Source organism: Podarcis erhardii (genome assembly GCF_964252035.2).
Source record: "Podarcis erhardii genome assembly, chromosome: 8".
NCBI classification, from domain to species: domain Eukaryota; kingdom Metazoa; phylum Chordata; class Lepidosauria; order Squamata; family Lacertidae; genus Podarcis; species Podarcis erhardii.
Genome location: NC_138499.1, coordinates 23,499,356 through 23,514,446, shown reverse-complemented (window position 1 = coordinate 23,514,446; position 15,091 = coordinate 23,499,356).

The following is a 15,091-nucleotide window of genomic DNA, read 5'->3' as shown; positions in this document are numbered from 1 at the left end:
TGAAAAGTCCCTGCGAGCCTCTTTGATTTGATCCGTTGGCTCCAGTGTTGGGCAGATCAGTAAGCAGCAACGTCTCGGTACTGCGATTTGCCTCGAGACAAGGAAAGGACAGATTTCCAGATAGTTAAGCCAAGAGTCCACGCCAGACTGTTCTTTCCGAGCCATTTGCTTCCTCTTCGCCACCAGACTGCCTTTCAAGGCGCTTTCTTTTTTCTGTAAACATCCACTGCTGGGACAAACCCAGCACCCTTCAGAGATAGCCCTGAAGGAGGGCTGTGTGTGGTCTAGCGGAGCTCCCTGCAAGTTTAACAGGAGCTGCTGCTGCTTCGGATACGGAGTTCCCCTGCTGTTAATATCCCTCTGCAGAAGACAGATCCTGTGAAGGACCCGCAATAGGAGCTGTAGGGGGACCTGAAGCACCAAGGCCAAATGTGGCCTCCAGGCCTCTCTGCCTGGCCCTTGGGACCCTCTCCAGACCACCCACTCCATCTCCCCTGGCCACACTAGCCTTGCATTGCAATCTCCTTGCATGCTTTTTGCCAAGCTGGAATGTGTGCTTGAACTCTGATCGTGCTTCCTGCTTGCCTGGACAGAGGATAGAGAGGGAAGAGTGAGCATGTAGGAGCTAGTCTACAAATCTAAAATTCACATTTGTTGCCCTGCCCAAGCTTGCCACTTACCACTCAACTGCCACTGGCATGCAGTCCCTGGAAGGTTACCCAGAGGAGAATGTGGCCCTCAAGCTGAAAAGGGCTCCCTGGCAGGAGGGAGCCAGCAGTAAATCACACCAAGAGAGGCGGAGTTAACTCTTTATTAGCAAAACAGGAGTGTCAAGCCTGATGAGCACAGCAACTCCCAGCAGGTCTTGCTTCCCCATGAAGCAGTTGCTGAGACTGAAGAACACCGCCTTCCCACAGCTATCTAAGTCCCCTCTTCTCCTGGGTTTCCCCCAAGCAATCTGAGACTGCACCTCTGCCCTTTTCATGCCTCTTCTGGTTCTGGGAGAACAGGGGAAAGATAAGCTTGTCACAGCAGGAGGGGGAGACACCATGACTTCTTCACCAGACTACCGTATTTTTCGTTCTTTAGGAAACACTTTTTCCCCTGCAAAAGTTGAGGGGAAATGTGTGTGCGTCCTATGGAGTGAATGCAGGCTCCTTGGCTTCAGCGATAGCAACGCTAAGCCTCCGAAGCGCAGAGGGAGCGCTCCCTCTGTGCTCCAAAGGCTTCGCGTTGCTTTTGCTGAAGCCTGGAGAGCGAGAGGTGTCGGTGCTCACCAACCCCTTTCACTTTCCAGGCTTCAGGGATAGCCCCGCGCAGCCCCTCCGGCAGGGAGAGACTGCACGTGGCTATGACTAAAGAGGAAGCCAAAACAGCCAGCGGGATGGATCCTGCTGGCTGCCTTGGCTTGTTCCATAGCCGAGCACAACCCCTCCGGCAGGGAGAGGCTGCACGGGGTTATGGCTTCTTTAGCCTGTACGCTGCTCTTTGAGGCTGGGGAGAAATAAGATTTTTTTTTCTTGATTTCCCCTCCTAAAAACTAGGTGCGCCCTATGGTCCGGTGCGCCCTATGGAGCAAAAAATACAGTAATTCATCTGTGCCTCATGACCTCCTTCCTCTCCTGCTTCTGATTCTGAACTTCCATCTGCCACAGACTCTCCCAGCTCACTAAGCCCTGTTACCTCTTCAGCTTCGGACACCTCCTCCTCTCAGTCTGCTCCATCTGACCACTCACCATCATCTCACCACCACTTCCCTGGCTCTGAGCCTTCTTCCCTTGGTGCCTTCCACCACTCCTCTGCATCTAGCCAGTCCATGACAGTCCCCTTCCCTGCTGTAGGGCAAACTGTTCAAGCAGAATAGCAGGTGGTGAGGGATTCTTCCTGGTGCCCCTGCATTCGAACACCCAGTTCATTGTCTGCTTCAAGCTGCTCTGGGTGGAGGCCTCTCAACTCCCATTGCCCCTCGATAGAGAGTGATTCAGCGCAGAATACTTCTGCCTTTGATTTCCAAGACAATGGATCTTGTCGCCTTTTATGCGTTTCAGGGATGATGTTCCAGGCAGAGGTTTCCCCTCCTCTTGGCTTTGCTTATTCAGCTTGTCAGGCTGCGAAAGAGGGGATGGATTGATTTCTGCGTTCCTCCCTGCTTGGCCAAAGAGGAGAAAACAAGGCACTGCAGTTGATTCCATTCAGACAGACAACCATTACACACAGTCCCCTCCTGGACCAGGCAACTTCGTATCCCCCTTTTCTGGGATGTTACCCTACTTTAATGTCAGATGAGGAAGTCTGCTACTACCTGGAGCAGACAGGAGAGGACAGGTTGGCGACATGCAGCCCCGCCCAATTTCGAAAGCCCTCTGCGGGTGATCGGTTCAAATTTCTATCAAGAGATATTTTGGCACCTGAGGCAAACCACACGCACCCTGCAGGGGAAGAAGGAGGAAATACAGATCTACTTCGGGAACAAGGTGGGGAATCAATTCATCTTACCTGATGGTTGAAATGGGAATCAAAGGCTGTCATGGGCCCCTCCCCACTCTGAATCACGCTGGTGGGGGCAGAACCCAGGAGACCCCAGAGGGCACTTTCTCCATGGGGAGAGAGGAAACCTGTGGCTGAGAGGCTGCTGTAGAGGCAGCATGGAAGGAGGCTGCTGAGGAGGCGGCAGATCTGGAATGTGTGGCAGTAGCAGCAGGCGATGCATTCTTTGGCAGCCTCTTTTGATCCTGCCGCCCGAGGCAGTCGGCTCACCTTGCCTCATTGTTGGTCCAGTTCTGAAAAGCAGTATGTCCTTCTTTCAGCATTCTGCTGGGCAGCCAGGAAGAAGAGGCAGAGTAGAGACACTTACAAGTGTCCTATGTGCTTTACCTCACTTGTTGTTGTTTAGTCGTTTAGTCGTGTCCGACTCTTCGTGACCCCATGGACCAGAGCACGCCAGGCACTCCTGTCTTCCACTGCCTCCCGCAGTTTGGTCAAACTCATGCTGGTAGCTTCGAGAACACCATCCAGCCATCTCGTCCTCTGTCGTCCCCTTCTCCTTGTGCCCTCCATCTTTCCCAACATCAGGGTCTTCTCCAGGGAGTCTTCTCTTCTCATGAGGTGGCCAAAGTATTGGAGCCTCAGCTTCAGGATCTGTCCTTCCAGGGAGCACTCAGGGCTGATTTCTATAAGAATGGATAGGTTTGATCTTCTTGCAGTCCATGGGACTCTCAAGAGTCTCCTCCAGCACCAGAATTCAAAAGCATCAATTCTTTGGCGACCAGCGCATTCCAAATCCATTAAAATCTTTGCTCTCCAGTGAATCCTGAGTTTACTTGTCATTCTGGCACTATATTAACCCAAACAATACTCCGGCTGAGGCCTTATCTGATCTGGGTAGAGCCCAATACATAGTGCAGTATTATCTTAAAGGTAAAGGTACCCCTGCCCGTACGGGCCAGTCGTGTCCGACTCTAGGGTTGTGCGCTCATCTCACTTAAGAGGCCGGGAGCCAGCGCTGTCCAGAGACACTTCCGGGTCACGTGGCCAGCGTGACAAAGCTGCTCTGGCGAGCCAGACCAGCGCAACACACGGAAACGCTGTTTACCTTCCCGCTATAAAGCGATACCTATTTATCTACTTGCACTTTAGGGGTGCTTTCGAACTGCTAGGTGGGCAGGAGCTGGGACCGAACGACGGGAGCTCACCCTGCTGCGGGGATTCGAACCGCTGACCATATGATCGGCAAGTCCTAGGCACTGAGGTTTTACCCACAGCGCCACCCGCGTCCCCAGTATTATCTTAGTGCAACCTAAAAGTTGTTGGGGAAAAAGTGGAGAATTTCTGCTCCAGGAATGTAGGAGTCAATCACTGCTGGATGGAAAACTGTGGATTAGCCTTTTGCTCAACCATCCCAATGCAGCAGCGAAAGTGTGTTTTATCCCTCTATCCAGAAGATGGCGCCATTGTGCCACCAGGAACCACTGGCTCCATTGTTTTCACTGTCTGCCGGAGGTAAAAGGATTTGTTTCCATAACAATGCCTCTGTTTGTGGACATATTGCTGCTGGAAATGACATCGTCTTGGACTGCGATAATCTACAAAGTATTGAACTGCAAAGGCCAACAGCCCTGAGGTGATAAATCAGAATCATTGTTGAGGAAACAGTCGTCGTGCTTTCCCCCACCCTTATAATTAATTGATCTAGTGCTATCTGCATGGTTCTGGAGGATGCTGGTGCATCATAGAACAAGATGCAAAAAGCAAGTGGGGCAATCTCTTTAATGGGAGCCAGTTTGAGTTTACAATGCAAATAGCAAGCTGCCGAATCACACAGAACTCTTCTTCAAGGGCACAACTCCCATCAGCCCTGACCGTTGCCCATGCTGGCACCTCTGGTTAATAGACAGGGGAAGGTAGTCACCTCCTTTGTGTTTATTCATTAGCAGTCCCTCTGTCCAGCTAATTAGTTTTACACACCGGATATCACAATATAAACATTGGTATGGGGTTATGTGCAATACTTATGTATGCCAATGGAAGCAAACCCTTTACATGCAAAGTGTATGTGTGTTTAAGAGAGAGAGAGACAGAGAGCACTCTAAGGGAATGCACATTATTCTGTCTTCTGTCCTCGTTTTTCTACATCAGCCCTGTGAGGTAGGTTAGGCTGAGAGACTAGTGGCTAGCCTAAGGTTTCCCACTGAACTCCTTGGCTCAGTGGGGATTTGAATTTGGGTCTCCTCCTGGTTTTAGTCTAACAGCTTAAAACAGGCGTGGGAAGGCTTCAACTTCTGTCCGCAATAGCCAGTCCAGACAATGGTCAGGGATTTATTTATTTATTTGATTTATTTGTTAGAGCCCTTCATCACAAGAGCACAAGTTAAAAATACAGAGTACAGTAAAAGCACAAATAAATAGTTAAAACAAAAGCAACAAAGCAGTACCCCGCTTTGCAAAGACACATTTAAAAGGCTGAAGAATATTAATTAGCCCAAGGCCTGGTGCCTAAAAATCTATATTGAAGGCACCAGGGAACCTCCCTGGGGAGAGCATTCTACAAATGGGGAGCCACTGCAGAGAAGGCCCCGTTCTTGTGTTGCCACTCTCCAGACTTCTCGTGGAGGAGGCACAAGAAGAAGGGCCTCAGAGGGTGATCTCAGGTCTACGTTAGTTTATATGGGGAGAGGCAGGCCTAAGCCATTTCAGGTTTTCTATGTCAAAACCAGCACTTTGTGGTTTTTTTTTTAAAATGATATTTATTCAGAATTTCAAAAATACATAGGTATATAAAAAAGAATGAAAAAAAAAGGAAAATACAACAACAAAAGAAAAAAAGAATAAAAAACATAAATACAAAAGAAAAATACAAATACAAATTACATCCTTTCGTTTGCTTGTTTCTTGGACCTCCTCACACCTCCCTTTTTGTATTCTAACTTAATTCATTATTTCAGCAAATTCTTCCCATATTTCTCAATTTTTATTTAAATAATTTATCTTAACAATCTGTCTTTTTTTTCTTTATTAACTCAGCATATCCTTTCCAGCTTTTACTATATTCTGTCATTCAATTTACCGTTAATTTCTTTAACCTTATCTTACCTTAAAAACCATAAAATTTCAAAATTTTAGCCATATTTATACATAACTCCTTCAAACCTTTCTACTAAAGCCAATTAGTTCCTTTCCAGCATATTCCCTGATATTTCATTAATATTACACTAATTCCAAAAATAGAAAGAAGTTCTCCTTTTTATATACTTTTTCCCTTTAATTTTATCCAACGTCCCTTCTTCCTGGTCTCGGGTTATGTCAGTCCTTTCTAACCATTACATCCAGTCCATCAATCTGGTGTTCTAATGTCCGAGGCTCTTAGGTCTCTTCTATGCCCCCTCTGCGGATTTTCTTGTTCCTGCAAAACCAGCACTTTGAATTGAGCCCAGAATAGCTAATTGGCAGCCAGTGCAATCAGACCAGGATCAGTGTAATAGGCTCAAACTGCCTTGCCCTGGCCGCCAAATTCTGCACCAGCTGAAACTCCCAAACCATCTTCAGAGGCTGCCCTGTGCATAACATATGTAGAGAGTTTTAGTCCAGCAACATCTGGTGCTTTTGCTCAATTTCCCTGTGGGGTGGTGAGCTAGAAAAGGCCATTGGCTGGCCTGCTCCTGAGCGCCCTCTCTGGCCATGGGGAGTCCTTGGTCCAAGCAATGAAGCAGGTCGGACGTCTGCTAGCGTGCAGTTGGAGAAAGTCCCAGTGCAAAACTGCCGAAGCAGAGGCACAAGTGTGTAGCTGCTCCTACCATATGGCAGGTGGTAGCAAGGAGAGCATATCTCTCTGCCTCTGCTGCCTTGTCTGCTCAGAAGGAATTTATGCTGAGTTCAGAGGAGCCTTGCTCCCAGACAAGTCAGAATAAGATTGCAGACTTTGGCTGTTCTTGCGGGACTGAGCCGTGTGTTTCTGAGCAGGAAGGGAAACGAGGGGAAGGATGTGGAAGAAGAAGAAGGAAGGAAGGTGGAGCGTGGCCATCTTCTTCTGCAAATCTAAAGGGCAATCACCGTATAATCCAGGAGGGAGCTGGAGCCAACTGCTCTTGAGATCTCCACAGTTCCCTGCTAATAGGGTGTCTTGTGTGTTTTTGCTCATGTAAAGGGAAGAATCACAGTTGTGGTTTCCAGCTTCATTATAACAGGACAAAGAGATTTGTTTTGAGCCAACCTGTGGCAAGCGTGATCAGGTTGTTGTTGGTGTTTTTCGTGTGTGTGTGTGTGTGTGTGTGTGTGTGTGTGTTTGGTTGATTCTCCCCCATGCTGTTGTTGAAAAATCTTCACATTTGCTTTCATGAGCTTATAGCTAATTGATTCCTTTCTTGGGCTTGGACAGCTTGTTCCCAACCTGGTGCCCCCTGGATGTTCTTGGACTCAAACTCCTATCAGCCCCAGCCAACATGGGTAATGTTTAGGGGTGTCTGGGAGTTACAGTCTAGCAATTTCTGGGGGGAACCACATTAGCTACTTCAGTTCTATCAAATGGTCCCTTTCCACGGAAAAGTGAGTTACCCATTTTAGAAACAACCGAATACGCTCACCGCAAATGGCCGTGATCCCTCCCACTGCTGCTTCCATTAGCTGGCGCAATTAAACACCTCTCCAGATGACCTGCTCCTTAATAATAATGCCCAGGCAGCGGAGGGAATGAGGAGAAAGCCTGACTCATTCATCAAGCAGCGAGCGAGGAGCAAAAGGGAGAGTTGGAAACCGGGAGCCCCAGAGAGGCATGAAGGAAGAATGAAAAGGAGTGGGAAGATAAACATGTACTGGAGACGCCAGGACGCTTTTCCCAATATACTAATTATTTTCTCAGACAAAACTCGCTTGGAACAGAGCCATCTTTAGCCTGTAGGGGAAAGAGGTGCAAATTTAAATGCAGACCCATAGCAGAGAAGGAAAGCAGCGATGTCAGAGGCACCTTGAAGGATGAATTTCTCCCACAGTTTTCATCCTGGGAGCACCCTGCTTTTGCTCCCTGCCTATTACTACCTTAACAGAGCACAGAATGTTTCACTTTCTCAGCAGGCAGCATCCTGCGGGCCAAGGAACCATATCCAGCCCTATAACCCTCTCTGTCTGGCCCCTGAGACTCTCCCCAGGCAGGCCACACCACCTCCCTGCAGGCCACATTCCTCAACAACCTTCCCTCACCCCCTGAGGGGTTTTGGGGGGAGAGCCTGACTGTAATATGTCCCTGTACTCTGATGGTGTCCAGATACTTTCCTTGATGGTGATTATAGGGGGGGGGGTGGAAACTTGCCTATTGTATACAAATGTACTGTTGACATTCATTGCTCTGCCCACTTTTGACCTCTGAATCCACTCGTTACTGGTGTGTGGTCCACAGAAAATTTCCCATAAGCGAGTGCGGCCCTCAGAACTAAAATAGTCGCCTACCTCTTATGGGTCTATGAGGTTTCCAAGTGTGAGGAGATGACGTGTGATGGAGATGTGGGACTGTACTTCCCAGCCATACGTGGTGGGTGTTTAAGTCCTGTTTCCACACCTGTCATGGACTGGTAGGAGAGGAGGGAGTCCAAGAGGCAGAGGTGAGTCAGGCTGGTGAAGAAGCCAAGGTGTCTCCCCCTCCTGCTGAGATAAGCTGCCCTCTTTCTTGTCTTTCAGGACCAGGAGAGGTATGAAGTGGGAGGAGCAAAGGAAGGCACGCTGGGGCAGTCTCAGATTTCTTGGGGAAACCCTGGACAGGAGGACACTTAGGCAGCTGAGGAAAGGCAGGAACCTTCAGTCTCCACAACTGCCGCATAGGGACAAGACCTATCAGAGCTGAGTCGCCGTGCTCCTTAGGCCTGACACTCTTGTGCATATCCTGGTTGTTTCTCTTTTTTAAAAAAGATATTTATTTATTTTTTAACAGAAAAGAGAAAAAATAAAAAATAAAAAAGCATCAGGAAAATACAAAACGACATAATCAATCACAAACATAGATCAGATAAGAAAAAAGAAATTAAACAAAAAAACCTCCAATTTTTAAATTCGTATTTACATAGCTTACTTTCTTGACCTCCTCACACCTCCCTTTTTTGTGTTCCTCTTTGTTCAATCAAATACAGCAAATCCTTACCCTTTTTCAAAACTGGTTTCCAATTATTAAAATCACTTCTATTATGTCTCCAATCTTTCCTCTTTATATTTAAACACCTTTAACATATTATTTACTTTGCCATAATATAACTTTGATTTTTCACCATTTTTCTATTACATTTTAGCATACTTCTTAACACTATATCCCTTGTGCCATATTGTTTTTATATCCAACATCATTTTAACATTCATAAACTTTGCAGTGTTTCTGCAGATAGGTCTTAAACTTTTTCCAATCCTCTTCCACTACCTCTTCTCCCAGGTCTCGAATTCTGCCAGTCATTTCTGCCAGCTCCATATAGTGTATTACTTGCATCTGCCATTCTTCCAAGGTGGGCAAATCTTGTGTCTTCCAGTACTTTGCGATGAGTATTCTTGCTGCTGTTGTCGCATACATAAAAAACGTTCTGTCTTTCTTTAACACCAATTGGCCGACTATGCCCAAGAGAAAGGCCTCTGGTTTCTTGGGGAAGGTATATTTAAATACCTTTTTCAATTCATTATATATCGTCTCCCAGAAAGCCTTAATCTTCGGGCACGTCCACCAAAGGTGAAAGAATGTACCCTCAGTTTCTTTACATTTCCAACATTTATTATCCGGCAAGTGATAAATGTTAGCAAGCTTGACTGGGGTTATGTACCACCTGTAAATCATTTTCATAATATTCTCTCTTAAGGCATTACATGCCGTAAACTTCATACCGGTGGTCCACAACTTTTCCCAGTCAGCAAACATAATATTATGACCAATGTCCTGTGCCCATTTAATCATAGCTGATTTAACTGTTTCATCCTGAGTATTCCATTTCAACAGCAAGTTATACATTCTTGAAAGAATCTTAGTTTTAGGTTCCAACAATTCTGTTTCCAATTTCGATTTTTCCACCTGGAAGCCCAATTTTTTATCCATATTGTAGGCCTCTCTTATTTGATAATAATGTAGCCAATCTCGCGCTCTATCTTTTAGTTTCTCAAAACTCTGCAATTTCCATTTATCTCCTTCTTGTTCTAAAATCTCCCAATATTTCGGCCACTTGGCCTCCATGTTGAGTCTTTTCAGAGCCTTTGCCTCCATGGGTGACAACCGCCTTGGAGTCTTGCTTTCCAATAAATCCTTGTACCTTATCCAGACATTAAATAATGCCTTCCTGACAATATGGTGCTTGAAAGTTTTGTGCACTTTAACCTTGTCGTACCACAAATATGCATGCCATCCAAAGGCGTTATTGAAACCTTCCAAATCCAAAATGTCAGTGTTCTCAAGAAGCAGCCAGTCTTTCAACCAGCAGAAAGCTGCTGATTCATAATAGAGTTTAAAGTCTGGCAGGGCAAACCCCCCTCTTTCCTTCGCGTCAGTTAATATTTTGAATTTTATTCTGGGCTTTTTGCCCTGCGAGACAAACTTAGAAATGTCTCTCTGCCACCTCTTGAAACAATCCATCTTGTCCACAATCTGCAAGGTTTGAAACAGAAATAGCATTTTTGGCAATACATTCATCTTTATAGCTGCAGTTCGTCCCAACAAGGAAAGCTTCAGTTTGGACCATATTTCTAGATCTTTTTTAACCTCTAACCAACATTTCTCATAGTTATCTTTAAATAAGTTCAAATTTTTAGCTGTCATGTTTATCCCCAGGTATTTCACTTTCTTAACTAGAGTCAAACCAGTCTCATTCTGAAACCTTTCTTTTTCTGTCTGTGTTAGATTTTTCTCTAAGACCTTCGTTTTTAACTTATTCAATTTAAATCCAGCCACTTGACCAAATACTTGAATCAATTCTAATACCCTTTTTGTACTAGATTCTGGCTCCTGTAATGTCAAAACTAGGTCATCTGCCTGGTTGTTTCTAATAAAGAGTTAACTTCACCTACTCTGTGTGATTTACTGCCGGCTCACTTCTGACACCAGATACCCCTGTGTTGGGCATCCTGTTTGCAGAGTTGTTATGTGCATTGGAACCAACACACATAGGCCCAAAGTGCACAGCCACTTCCTATATAGAACTGGCCTTAGCCTCTACACACTGAGAAAGAGGTAAGGCTTGTTGATCTGTGACAGAGGGAGTGTAAACTGTTTTTTTGTCCAGATCTCAGGTCCAGTCTCTAGCATCTACAGGTAGAGCTGGAAAAGACTCATAAGAATGCAATAAGAACCTGCCAACAATCACGCTGCAGCATTCTACACTAATAGAAGCTGGCAACAGTACCTTCAATTACTCTGTACTACAAGGCAGCATTCTTATGAAGCATCTGGTTCTTGGCCAATACATGGCGAAATATCTGTCAGTTGCAGTCAGGGCCTGCTGGGGCTAGACCTGGAAGCTGCTAAATTTGGGTCATTGTGCGGTTGCAGGTTGGAGCACCTCCTTGGGCAGCAAATGGATCCCAGTGACAGGAATGCTCTGCCCACTCAGGCTGGCTACTCCCCAGGAAGGGTTAAAAAGGTTTCCCTGTTCAGGCTGAGACTTGGCCTGGGAATGGATAAATTCCATTGGCTCTGACTCTTACCTTGTTTTGCCTTCCCTGTTCTTACTCCTCGCTTGGTCCCAGGAGGAAAATAGCAGCTGGGCAGGGGGTGGGGATTTTTATTTTAGCATGAATATTCTCTTGTAATCTTGAGTGGGCCAGAGGTAAAGACCCATACAGTCATCCTGTATTTTATCCCTATGTCGCAGACAGCTGGTTTGAGGCTGAGGCAGTACGAAAGCAGCTTCCTTAACTGCTAACTATAAGAAGATACAAATGGGGGACTTTCTGGTTCATAGCTGCTGCTTTATACCACCTCTCACAGCCCTTTGGTTGATCAGTGGGGATCAAGTTTCATAAGTGGGGCTGGGAGTGATGCACACGCTTGTTTATATTTGCACTATCAATGTTCTGAGATGTTAATGGAATTGGAAAATATTGAAGATGGCCACAATTAAATATGGCCTTCACTAGTAGCTTTTGTTTATTATACTTCCTGTAATGTCTCAACCGGTTAGTCATTAGACTCTCTGGACCTTAGGCAGCCATTTATTATGGCTGAAAATACACACACACACACACACACCTTTGGCATGCATTGATCTTAGCACCATGCAAGTGCACATCCATCCTTCAATGTGTCACAAGCGAAGGGATGGCACTCTGCCCTTTGGAGAGGGAGCTGTACTGTAACAGTTTCTGAGGACCCTTGATGAGCATTAAGTGGGCCTTAATTTGCCCCTGGGCTCTCTGGGACTCTGTTCTGAAGGTTTGAAATATGGGAAGTCATAAATAAACCAGCCGGCTTTGGAAAATGGTGCGGAGCAGACAGAGGAGAGGCTTGGGGGTGCACCTCCCCTGTTCAACAACCAACAGGCAAGGCTATTTGTGCTATATATTCCAACTGTCCTAAAAAATCCCTATTATCTGGTTTCTGTCCTGAGTAAATCATTGTCCCTGGTTTCGCCTTTTGGGGAGAAGTAAATAAAATGCATTCAGTGGGATTGAATTCTGCAGCAAGCTCAGTTGTGTGTGGTCTGAATCAATTGTGCAAATTTAAATACGATTTCTTATTTTGCATAATTTATCCTGTTTAGCGACTGATGGGGAAGGGCTCAGACACTGAAACTCCACACCCAGCCACCAGACTATCTTGATTAGCCATCATTTGGCCTCTGAGATTTCAGCAAACATTGCCCAGCGTCTTTCTAGTATATGAAGCAGCCATCATCAGTTGCTTCAGACATACCTTGCGTGCGTAAGACTTATTTTTCATCCAGAATTTTGGGTGAAGGTTTAAGTGCTGGAAGAATATGAGTTATTCCTAGGGCAATGCCATTCTGGCTCGTTCAGTTGCACTTGCAACATCCTCTCAAGAAATTCAGAGCCTTTAAGAAGGGCAATGCGTGTTCCACATTGTTTGTTTCAGCATTGCAGAGGCATTTGGGTCTCATGCATCCTCTCTGCTCCCCCATCGTTGCTGAACTGACTCCGTTGCTGCCCCATGGCAGATTGCGGTCTGTTAGCCACACCTTGCTTGGTGCATCTTTGGGGGCAGTTGTTATGAAATGAAGGACAGGGAGGGGAAACTGAATGCAAACAAGACATTCGCTTCGGGATATTGGCTCAGGTTGAATAGAGGGTGTTTGCAATCTCTCAGTCCTGCTCAGCTTACGATACTTAACCACTGTACATATTAAACTAGAGGCCTAAACACAACTGTTTGCTTAGTGCCACTATTTATATTGTATTTAAGGATCATGGCCCTTATTGATCACCAAAGCAACCATCTTTTCTCAGTGGTAAGTAAGCTTTGATCACCCTCACTGAGTCTGTGTAGAGCTGGTTCTGTAGACAGCTTGCTCAATATCTGTGTTTGCTTCTAACACGTAAGACTATGGATGAACCCTCCGATCGGAAGGTCGGCAGTTCGAATTCCCGCAACGGGGTGAGCTCCCATTGCTCGGTCCCAGCTTCTGCCAACCTAGCAGTTTGAAAGCACGTCAGGACAAGTAGATAAATAGGTAGCACTGCAGCAGGAAGGTAAATGGTGTTTCCATGTGCTCTGATTTCCGTCATGGTGTTCCGTTGTGCCAGAAGCGGTTTAGTCATGCTGGCCACATGACCTGGAAAGCTGTCTGTGGACAAACGCCGGCTCCCTCGGCCTGAAAGCGAGATGAGCACCGCAACCCCATAGTTGCCTTTGACTGAACTTAACCATCCAGGGGTCCTTTACATTTTTTATAATACTAGGATTTAGGAACACACAATGAACGTGAATATTGGACGATTCAGGGAAGACTAAAAGAAGTCCTTTTTGCAGAGTGCATAGGTAAACAATGGAATTTGCTCCTAGAAGATGTAGTGATGGCCGCCAACTTGGTTGACTTTAAAAGACTATACAATTTAATGGAGGATAAGGATAACCACAGAGCCTAGGGCTTGCCGATCAGAAGGTTGGCAGTTCGAAACCCTGCGATGGGGTGAGCGCCCATTGCTCGGTCCCTGGTTCCTGCCAACCTAGCAGTTCGAAAGCACGTCAAAGTGCAAGTAGATAAATAGGAACCGCTCCAGCGGGAAGGTAAATGGTGTTTCTGTGCGCTGCTCTGGTTCGCCAGAAGCGGCTTAGTCATGCTGGCCACATGACCTGGAAGCTGTACACCGGCTGCCTCAGCCAGTAAAGTGAGATGAGCGCCGCAACCCCAGAGTCGTCCGCGACTGGACCTAATGGTCAGGGGTCCCTTTACCTTTACCTAAGGATAGCCATGAGGATTAGCCATGATGGCTAAGCACTACCTCCAGTATCAAGAGGTTATACGCCTCTTAATCCCAGTCTCTGTGAATCACCTTTGGGAAGAGCACTGTGATACTCATGTCCTGCTTTTGGCCCACAGGCCTGAGGCTCCCCACCCCCACTGTAACCCAAGGGAACCATCTGTCTTCAGATGCAGTGGAAGAGGCTGCCCCATTGCCAGTGTCAAAGATGCAGCTGAATTTTCAGTACATGGGACAGAAGGGAAAGGTGGCACCCTGCCTTTTACCTCAGGCAGCAAAAAGTCTTGGACTGGCCCTGAGTATGGTCTCATGTGCTGGAAAACTCCAGTGAGAGGCAGCCCAATTGTTCCCGTTAGTGGAGAAAAAAACCAACAGTGGCTGAGGAGCAGTGGGAGAGTCCATGTCATGGAATTCTCTGCATCACTTTCATCCTGCATCTCATTTGTTGTCAGTAAAACAGTTGTGACACATGGGATACCTGAGTTGTTTACATGAAACTTGTGCTGTTTACTGATGCTACAAGTGCTAATCAGAGCCAAGACTAGGAATGAGCCACTGTAATCTCCTTGTGGCTAGTTACTTAAACAAACCTTACTGAATGTAGATTGGGCACGACAGAATCTCAAGGTAAGTGTTAAATGAGATGATGGAGAGCCATTGAAGAAGCTAAAAGAGTACCGGTAGTTGTTGATGATCCTTTCTATAAATGGGACTCCTTGATATCTCAAGGCAATTCTCCATCTTACAGAAGTTCACCATTTTCACTAGTGGCTCATTCCTATCCCAACCGATTGAACTGTCTGTCTCCATGGTTATCACTAATAAAGCTTTTGTTCACTGATGGAGGAACATAAGATCAGGCCAAATACTTGAAAATAGTAATACTGTAGTAATAATTTTAAAACCAGATGGGAAATTTAGGTAGCACATTCAGTGCCAGAAATTGTTCTCATTTTATCTTAATTGAAGATGGAAAGCTCTTTAGCTAAAGAATTCAAGCATACTCTTTTACCTCAGAAGTGTGTGGAATAAAAGGAGGCCTTGACCTCCAGGTGACCATCCGGTTACCCATTACACCTTGTAATGTATGACATCGATATCTGTGAAGGACACGGGCCATAGAAACTCTTTATTGTGACTCTGTCTCAGCCGAATAACGGCTGGCAGAAACAAATGTCACTCAGCTGAAGGTCAGCCCATCCATGGAGCT